The sequence below is a fragment of the Pleurodeles waltl genome, chromosome 9, assembly GCF_031143425.1.
Source record: "Pleurodeles waltl isolate 20211129_DDA chromosome 9, aPleWal1.hap1.20221129, whole genome shotgun sequence".
Lineage (NCBI taxonomy): Eukaryota > Metazoa > Chordata > Amphibia > Caudata > Salamandridae > Pleurodeles > Pleurodeles waltl.
In genome coordinates, this window is record NC_090448.1 from 808,725,508 (window position 1) to 808,736,022 (window position 10,515).

Sequence of the window (10,515 nt, forward strand, 5' to 3'; positions counted from 1 at the left end):
CTATGCAGACAAAGGGGTGGACTGGGTCAGTTACATCAGAGAAGGTGCTGGGAGGCTCTGAAGTGCTGAACAGATGCTCGGTCTGGGAAGGAGAGGCTGAATGGCAGCAACAAGAGAAGCACAGAGATTCAGAAGTAGTAGCTGGTGCGCTCTGCAAGGAAAGGAAACATGGCAGCAGCATCCGATGAGGCACGGGGAGCTCTTCAGTGCTTGCCAGATGCTGTGCATGAAAAGGAGCAGTAGGACAATGGTAATATCAGTCAAGGCGTGGGTGAGACATCTTTAAAGTACTCACTAGCTGCTCTGCATGGAATGAAGTGACTTGATGGCAATATCACCATGTTAGGCAGTGAGGGCTCTGAAGTGCTTGCAAGACACATACATGTCTTACATAATCACTCTCCATGATGCCATCTCTCGAAGAGCACCACTTACACGAAATAAGTTAAATCACCTACTAAGAGCAAGCACATAATGAAGAGCTGCTTTTACCTCAAGATCAATTCAAGCAAGAACTGATGAAAATGTACATATATGTCAAGTATCTTGAGCTGATACCTACATGTGACGGACTACCCAGGAAGCCAAAGCCGGAATATGAAGGTGGCTCAGCCAAACAAGCCAATGGTAGAACATTGCTGACCCAAAGACCCTTTCTATGTGTGTTTTGCTGACATAAGGACTGTCAGAGCACCTAAAGCAGATGGGAAAAAGGCCTTGAGGGAGCTGAATCCACAAGACTAGAATGGGACACCTGGGCCCTTATTTATACTTTTTGGTGCAAAACTGCACTAAAGCAGTTTTGCACCAAAAAGTTTAGCACCGGCTTGCACCATTTCTGTGCACCAGCCGGGCACCATATTTATGTAATGGTGCAAGCCGGAGCAAAGGGTAGGCTAGAGTAAAAAAAAAATTACTTTAGTCGGGTGGGGCTGGCGGTATAGAAGAAGGGGGTGTAGCACCAAAAAATGACTTTAGGCAGGTTAGAGTATCAAAAATAACTCTAACCAGATTAGCGTCATTTTATGGTACTAAACCTACCATGCCACGTGACTCCTGCCTCAGAAAAGGCAGGAGTCTTGCCCACCACCCCAATGGCCAACACAGGGGATAAGGGTCCCCTGGGCATGGCCATCGCACCCTGTGCCATGTATGGGGGCCCATTACAGGGCCCCCATGGCACTTTAAAAAATAAAATGCAATACTTACCTGTACTTTTCTGTACTTACCTGGGATGGGGTCCCCCATCCTCCGTAGTTCCTCTGGTGTGGGTGGGGGTTCCCCTGGGGCCTGGGAAGGGCACCTGCGAGCTTATTCCATGGTGTTCCACCATGGAAATAGGCCCACAGGTCCCCTAACGCCTGCCCTGACCCAGGAGTTAAAAAACAGGACAAAGCAAGCTTTGCACCATTTTTTGACCCCTCCTCCCTCCTGTGCACCATTTTTGCACGGGAGTATAAATATGGCGTTAAGGCCATAGAATAATTTTTTGCACGGGAACGCCTACCCTGCATCTCATTCAGGCAAGGTAGGTTTCCACTTCCAAAAAATGACTTGAACTCCATAAATTTGGTGCTAGACGGGTCTGGCACCAAAGTATAAATATGGAGTTAGTTTTGCACCAAATTAGAGTAAAAAAAATTACGCTAATTTGGTGCAAACAGAGTATAAATATGCCCCCTACTTGCAAATAATAAACAATACCTTGCATGAAAGTAGCAGGCACTTTGATGCTGATTTTTACTAGCCCGATTAGCAATATAAATGAATATCAAAAGTAGTATTTTGACCATCCATCAAAACACACAGGGCTTGATTCACAAAGCTATTGAATACACGAATTATAGTACACTGAGGCCCTCATTGAGTGGCCTCTTTATTGTGACAGGGGAATATTAGAAGTTATCTGCCCCATCACAATTAGGAGATCCAGAGAAACTCAGCAGATCTCTTAACGTTCACCTGGAGAGTTGACAGCAGCTAAAATCTTTTTGGTAAAGGATGGAGAAAAATTAGGAATTACTAGGAAAGTGTGGTCCTGTAACTATAGATTCCCTGATAATTCCTCATTTTTAGGGTCGAGCACAAAGCGCTCTGTCCCTGTTGTTATATCTCTACAGGCTTGTAACCACGCCCACGTCAGGCCCATCACTTTGGTTGGTTCGAGGGCTTGCCTTTTACCATTCGCTTCATTTCATTAGCGAAAGGCATACATACGTCATACCTTTTCCAGCGTTTTGCCCTCCTCAAGCGCACCGGTCAACTACTGAAAACATGCGAGGCTCCGTGTTTTCAGCCTGGTTTCTGGACTACTTTACTACATGGATATTTGCACTTTTGCCAATTACATGGATAATTGCACTTTTGCAGGTTGCATGGATAATTGCACTTTTGCTGATACATTTCACTGCGTGCGAACTTCTGTTTCTTTTTGTGTGTTTGCTTTGTGCTCATGGTGGCCCTCGGCTTGCTTATGTGAAACTGTTTTACTTTTCAGTTTATGTGGCAAGAAAAGTCTGGTTAGGAGTTTAAAAAGCTAATAGCTTTAACGCAAGTAAACGCGAGACAAAATGCATTGCAAATGCTTGTTTGTAATGGGCCATATTTTCACCACCCCAGGAATTACTGGTACAACTGGAATCTGGAGAAGAAACCTCATTTACCAGGCCATTCACAATGTGGGGCCTGGCTTACATCTCTGGTGTAGATCAAAAGATATTCACAAAAATCCGTTTGGGAAAGTTTGTACAACAATAGCCTAGTTATTCAGCCTCAAATGGAAAATATTCTGTCACAAAAATGTTCTTCTGAGGAATAAATGTGGATGTTGAAGTGCAACGTAAGTAAAAATGGGGACATTCTATTTGAAAATAGGCATGGCGAGGAGAAAATTAAGGAGGTGAAGGGTAGGACATGTATGTAATGAGATCATTAACCTCCAGGCCAGGGGAATAGCCTCCCCAGCCTTGGCACCAGCTAAAACCCACAAAATCACAAACTATTTTGGGGTAACTAGCAGGATTACTTAGCATCAACCATTCCCCCCCACCTTATTGGCTCAGGATCAGGCCTTCGATCAGAGAAGGGGCCCGGAGGATAAAGGAAACAACCCCCCACCGATTTCCCCTATTATCAGCATTCTAGAGGGCAGAGCTGTAAGGGCTAGCTCCATGGATCCGAAAGACACCAAAACGTCTAAAGACTGCTCTCCTACACCAGGAGGGTCGTGGACGATCACAAGTGGCCAGGAACCAGTACTATATCCCCTGGTGTGGGGAAGCCTAACCAAACAGCATCCTGCCTCCACAAACAATCTCACAGATGAGGAGCACAATGCTCAGTGGGGGGTGGGGAGAGAGGGGCGACAGTCACCCCCAATGAGCTGTAGACCCAAATACTATCATTTCCCCATCATCAGTCCGAAAAACGCAGTCCAGGAGGATCCAGCGTTAAGGACACCAAAACAAGTTGGGGATATATGGGGACCCACTCAGACTACCCAAGCCCCTAGGGCATCCCAAAGAAGTGACTCAAACAAGTCCGTTGCCTCCTTGGTGCCCGCAACAGACATATGGGCGGCAATCTTGAATTCGATGCGGACAACAGTAACAAGCCTACAGTTCCAGTCTCACAAAATGGACATTCAGGTAGATCTGTTAAACACTCTGGCAGTTTTCATTGCAGGAATTGATGGCAAACTCCAAGAACTAAACTCATTAATAACAAGAATACAAAAAAAACAACTTAAAGATTTCACCAGTTGCTCTTGCAAGGAGGTAGCTGATGGGATGGGACAACTGCCAGAAATCTTCAAAGACATTTTGAAGGAGATTCATCACTCAAGTAAAGAAGAGAGCATGGATATGGAGTCCCTTCTGCCACTGGGGTTGCCCACAAGACCCCCTAGTTTTGAGGCCAATTAACTTAGAGGGGAATGTGTATGAGGCTGGCCTGGCTTGTAGTGGGTACCAAGGGGTACTTACACTCTGTACCAGGTCCAGTTATCCCTTAGTAGTGTAGAAGAAGTGTTTGTAGCAGCTTAGGTTGATAGAAGGTAGCTATAGCAGAGCAGCTTAGGCTGAACTAGGAGACATGCAAAGCTCCTACTATACCACTGGTGTCATATGCACAATATCATATGAAAACACAATACACAGATATACTAAAAATAAAGGTACTTTATTTTTATGACAATATGCCAAAAGTATCTCTGTGAGTACCCTCAGTATGAGGATGCCAAATATACACAAGATATATGTACACAATACCAAAAATATGCAGTAATAGCAAAAGGAAGTAATGCAAGCAATGTAAAGTTACAATAGATTGCAATAGGAGCACATAGGTAAAGGGGCAACACAAACCATATACTCCAAAAGTGGAATGCGAACCACGAATGGGCCCCAAACCTATGTGAGCTTGTAGAGGGTTGCTGGGACTGTAAGAAAACAGTGAGGGTTAGAAAAATAGCCCTACCCAAGACCCTGAAAAGTAGGTGTAAAGTGCACCTATAACACCCAGAGAGCACAGAAGTCGTGATAGGGGGTTTCTGCAAGGAAGACCAACACCAGCAAAGCAACAACAGTGGATTTCCAGACCTGAGTACCTGTGAAACCAGGGGACCAAGTCCAAGAGTCGCAACAATGTCGAGAGTGGGCAGATGCCCAGGAAATGCCAGCTGAGGGTGCAAAGAAGCTGCCACCTGATGGAAGAAGCTTTGGTTTCTGCAAGAACGAAGAGGACTAGGAACTTCCCCTTTGGAGGATGGATGTCCCACGTAGTGAAGAAGCTTGCAGAGATGTTCCCACGCAGAAAGACCGCAAACAAGCCTTGCTAGCTGCAAGGGTCGCTGTTAGGGTTTTTGGATGCTGCTGTGGCCCAGGAGGGACCAGGATGCTGCCACTTGGATGAGGAGACAGAGGGGGCGCCCAACAAGTCAGGGAGCCCTTACAAAAGCAGGCAGCACCCGCAGAAGTACCAGAACAGGCACTTAGAAGAGGAGTGAATTGGAGTCCACCCGAAGTCAGAAAAGGGAGTCCCACGACGCCGGAGGACAACTCAGAAGGTTGTGCACTGCAGGTTAGAGTGTCGGGGATCCAGGCTTGGCTGTGCACGAAGGAAATCCTGGAAGATTGCACAGGAGCCGGAGCAGCTGCAAATCACGCGGTACCCAGCAATGCAGTCTAGTGTGGGGAAGCAAGGACTTACCTCCACCAAACTTAGACTGAAGAGTCACTGGACTGTGGGAGTTACTTGGACAGAGTTGCTGAGTTCCAGGGACCACGCTCGTCGTGCTGACAGGGGACCCAGATGACCGGTGATGCAGTCTTTTGTTGCCTGCGGTTGCAGGGGGAAGATTCCGTCGACCCACGGGAGATTTCTTCAGAGCTCCTGGTGCAAGAAGGAGGCAGGCTACCCCCAGAGCATGCACCACCAGGAAACAGGCGAGAAAGCCAGCAGGATGAAGCGATACAAGGTTGCAGTAGTCGTCTTTGCTACTTTGTTGCGGTTTTGCAGGCGTCCTGAGCATTCAGCGGTCGATCCTTTGGCAGAAGGTGAAGAGAGAAGTGCAGAGGAACTCTGATGAGCTCTTGCATTCGGTATCTGAAGAATTCCCCAAAGCAGAGACCCTAAATAGCCAGAAAAGGAGGTTTGGCTACCTAGGAAGGAGGATAGGCTAGTAAGAAAGGTAAGAGCCTATCAGAAGGAGTCTCTGACATCACCTGATGGCACTGGCCACTCAGAGCAGTCCAGTGTGCCAGCAACACCTCTGTTTCTAAGATGGCAGAGGTCTGGGGCACACTGGAGGAGCTCTGGGCACCTCCCCTGGGAGGTGCAGGTCAGGGGAGTGGTTACTCCCCTTTCCTTTGTCCAGTTTCGCGCCAGATCAGGGCTGGGGGATCCCTGAACAGGTGTGGACTGGCTTATGCAGAGATGGGCAGCATCTGTGCCCATCAAAGCATTTCCAGAGGCTGGGGGAGACTACTCCTCCCCAGCCTTCACACCTATTTCCAAAGGGAGAGGGTGTCACACCCTCTCTCAGAGGAAATCTTTTGTCCTGCCTTCCTGGGCCAGGGCTGCCTGGACCCCAGGGGGGCAGAAACCTGTCTGAGGGGTTGGCAGCAGCTGCAGTGCAAACCCTGAAAAGGCAGTTTGGCAGTACCCGGGTTCTGTGCTAGAGACCCGGGGGATCATGGAATTGTCTCCCCAATGCCAGAATGGCATTGGGGTGACAATTCCATTATCTTAGACATGTTACATGGCCATGTTCGGAGTTACCATTGTGACGCTATACATAGGTAGTGACCTATGTATAGTGCACGTGTGTAATGGTGTCCCCGCACTCACAAAGTCCGGGGAATTTGCCCTGAACAATGTGGGGGCACCTTGGCTAGTGCCAGGGTGTCCACACACTAAGTAACTTTGCACCCAACCTTCACCAGGTGAAGGTTAGACATATAGGTGACTTATAAGTTACTTAAGTGCAGTGGTAAATGGTTGTGAAATAACGTGGACGTTATTTCACTCAGGCTGCAGTGGCAGGCCTGTGTAAGAATTGTCAGAGCTCCCTATGGGTGGCAAAAGAAATGCTGCAGCCCATAGGGATCTCCTGGAACCCCAATACCCTGGGTACCTCGGTACCATATACTAGAGAATTATAAGGGTGTTCCAGTATGCCAATGTGAATTGGTGAAATTGGTCACTAGCCTGTTAGTGACAATTTGGAAAGCAGAGAGAGCATAACCACTGAGGTTCTGGTTAGCAGAGCCTCAGTGAGACAGTTAGGCATCACACAGGGAACACATACATATAGGCCACAAACTTATGAGCACTGGGGTCCTGGCTAGCAGGGTCCCAGTGACACATAGCAACCACACTTACAACATAGGGTTTTCACTATGAGCACTGGGCCCTGGCTAGCAGGATCCCAGTGAGACAGTGAAAACACCCTGACATATACTCACAAACAGGCCAAAAGTGGGGGTAACAAGGCTAGAAAGATGCTACTTTCTCACAGAATGCAATTAGGAAAATAGTTCCGGCCACTCAAGGAAGTGCTCTGGACCACTATCCCCAAATAACAGAGCCTAGGGATCCTTAAAGGCAGTTCGGCCACCGATTGACTAAGAGAGAGAGGAAGCGGGTAAGGAGGGGCAGAAAGAACGCTCAGATGGTGTCCAGAGTCGACACAGAAACTCTACCTCATTTGGTGCAGGAGGAGGATGTGGGGACAATAAGCTCCCCGGCTGACAGCACAGCCTCGGTCATCAGACCACGAGGACCCGGCAGCGGAAGGGCCAGAGCCGTTGGATAGGGCCTTGCCCCCCAAGGACCAACAAGCAACCATCGCATTGCGGCCCCAATCACCCATCCAGGTTAAGCTGAGGCCCACCCTCGCAGAAGTGAAAACCAAAGTAGAGGGGGCCGACGCAATAATATGGAACCATCACTTAAGGGCAGATTTGGTTAAGATCACAACAGCACTGTCAGATTTGGCAGACAGTTCAAACCAGGCTCGAGGCTTGCAGCTGCTATGGATTCCAGAGTATACATCTAGAGGTCCACAAGATGTGCTTAACCGCTCTACTATTCTCAAATTAATAAAAGCCCTGCCGGACCTGGCAGCAGTGAGTTCTGACGACATCACCGCCATAAAATGTATTCAAGGGCAGGGTAGTCAGTACATGGACCCCACGGTGGTGTTATTTGCATCTCCGGAATTACCAACGCAAATCATAGAAAAAAACAGCATCCTGAAAGACTGGGGAATTGAGGTATGCTTCTACTTAGGAGAAAGATACCTGCACCCGCTAGGACAGAGAAGCTATATGAACTGGAAAAAAGTAGCCACCTAGTCCGTCCTACGAGGATTAACTGGGAAACCACAGGCTGGAGAACCTGGCCAAGATCCATCAGGACAAGGAGCGGCAGGGTCAACTAGATTTACAGATTGAAATAAGAGAAGAGGAGGGCTGTAGAAGGATAACAGCTAGACAACCCCCGAGAGATGGCCATCCACAAGGTAATTGGTCCTGGCTCCCAACAGTGTTAGCCCCCAGATTACCTCAAAAAGCCTGAATGACAACCCAGCAAACATCTTTGACACAAGGATCATTAAGCATTTGCTCATGGAATATGGGGGTCTGCAACTGAAACTGGAAGATGCAGAGGTCATCAAATTCCTGGGCTCCTTTGATATTATAATGCTGCAAGAAACATGGGCACTTATGAATCTTCCTTTAATTGGTTATAAGGAGTATAATAGACGTGCAGTTAAAAAAACACGTTTGGAAGAGCAAAAGGCGGTCTGTCAGTTTATATGAACTCTAAGCTTGAGGCAAAACCGTCCGGGGGACAGACAGGAGATCAGCCCTTTCTGTGGGTTCATTTGGACAATTGGACAAAAAATATACAGGACCCTCTGATCCTGGTCAATGTGTACATTAACCTCAAAAAGAAAAACTTGGAAGCTAACATCCTGCTAAAACATCTGCATCATATAAAAAATACATACAATTCAGCCCATTGGCTAGTATCCGGAGATTTTAATTTTAACCTATTCCACAAAACAAGTGAGGACCCTGTACAACTAGCGGTTCCACTGCCAATTCAAAAACTACCACTTTGAAGAAAGCAAGACAAAGTTGGTACTAAGTTAATTAAGAGCTGTGAGTTAGCAGACCTCTTAGCACTAAGTGGGCAGCTACAGCCCATTTAGCCCCCCGGCCTGGACAAGAGCAACGGAAAGGGTTGTTTCATATCTAGATTATACCTTGGTCAATGCCCGCCTATTCAAATTTGTGAGAGACTTTAGAATTCAAGATCATACAGAAAGCGATCATAATCCACAAATAATCACGATCTGGAACCAGGTGCATATCCAGGAAGAAACAAACCTCCTCAATGGGGAACTTTGCTGCGAAAATCTAAAGCGACTAAAATGGTGTTTGTTTACGATCGCAGCCCAAGCAGAGGATGCTGCAGGGAAACAGGAAAATATGGCTAATGATCCACTAAGGATAGTTGCTATATGGGAGTCATTCACTGAAAGCCTCGTGAAGCAATCTTCAGGGAGGGGCAGGGCAAGGGGAGTATGCCTGGGGCATAGAGAGGTCATACTCATGCCACGGGCAATACGATTGAGCAAATCGTGAGTGAATAAGCTTCTGAGACAATTACAGAAACATCCGACCGATTAATCAATTAAAAAAACTCCACAGCAAGAAAGGAAACTATTAAAGAGGGACATCTGGCTTTTTAGACGAGCAAAACAGGAGACATTATGGGCAAAACTACATTATGCATCAACATTGGCAAATTCTAGTGGGTTCTGGAGCCTGATTAATAACATTGAGAAAGGCCCCAGAGCTGTGAACAATGCAAATGTCACAGAGGAGGCATGGGTGGGATACTTTAAATCTCACTTTAAAGAAACATCCTCGACAGGTACCAGTATAACTCAATGGGAGACAATTGAGGATAATAGGGAGCTTGATGAGTCCATCACATTCAGTCCTCTCGAAATAACTAAGATAATAGAAAAAACGCGCTGAGACTGTGCCCCTGGCCCCAGTGGCCTACCACAGGACCTATTTAAACAGTGTGCATCAAGATGGGCGGCCTTCTTTGCTATAATGTTAAGTCATATTCTAGTAACAGGCTCTGCCCTAGACAATTGGAAGGGCTCGATAATTCACCCCATCTACAAGGGAGGGAAGGTCTCCTTACCTTCCAACTACCGTCTAATCGCCCTTTTAGATGCAGTCCTAAAATATTTTTCAATAGGAATTTTTCAGCATTTAGAATGGTGGGCCATGGACAAAGGGAGGCTCTCTATTAACCAAACAGGTTTTTACAAAAAAACAGGGCACTTTATCAAACCTCATGGCATTAAGCCTGGTAATGAATAGAGCAAGGGCTACAGGGACACCTCTTTACATGTGCTTCGTCAATTTTAAGGCTGCATTTGACTGTGTCCCCAGAGATAAACTATGGATAAAACTACAGCAGTGGGGGCTGCCGGGGAATTTATTAAATGCTATTATTATGCTCTATTCTAATACATAGGTTAAAATCAAATTGGGAGACGGCTCTTTCCTATCCAGGCCTATCAAAACCACTGTTGGTCTGAAACAGGGCTGTGTACTAGCACTGCTTCTCTTTAAGCTATATATATCAGACCTCTCCTCAGCCCTGGATGAGCAGCCAGCCCATCCACCAAGTTTAGGGGGTTGCCAAGTATCCAACCTACTTTATGCAGATGACTTGCTGCTGCTCAGCGACTCCAGAGTAGGTTTACAGAAACTCTTGAACTACCTAGGAGAATATGCGCTAGCCAATGACTTAGACATTAACTATGGGAAATCTAAAATAATCCTCTTTAACCGTAAACCGACCTCACGCCGAAAGTGTTTTTTGAATGGTCAACATATTGAAGAAGTAGTAGCATACACATACCTAGGAGTAAGGATTGGCTCTAAGGGCACATTTGCAGCCCACAAAGAAGTAATAAGG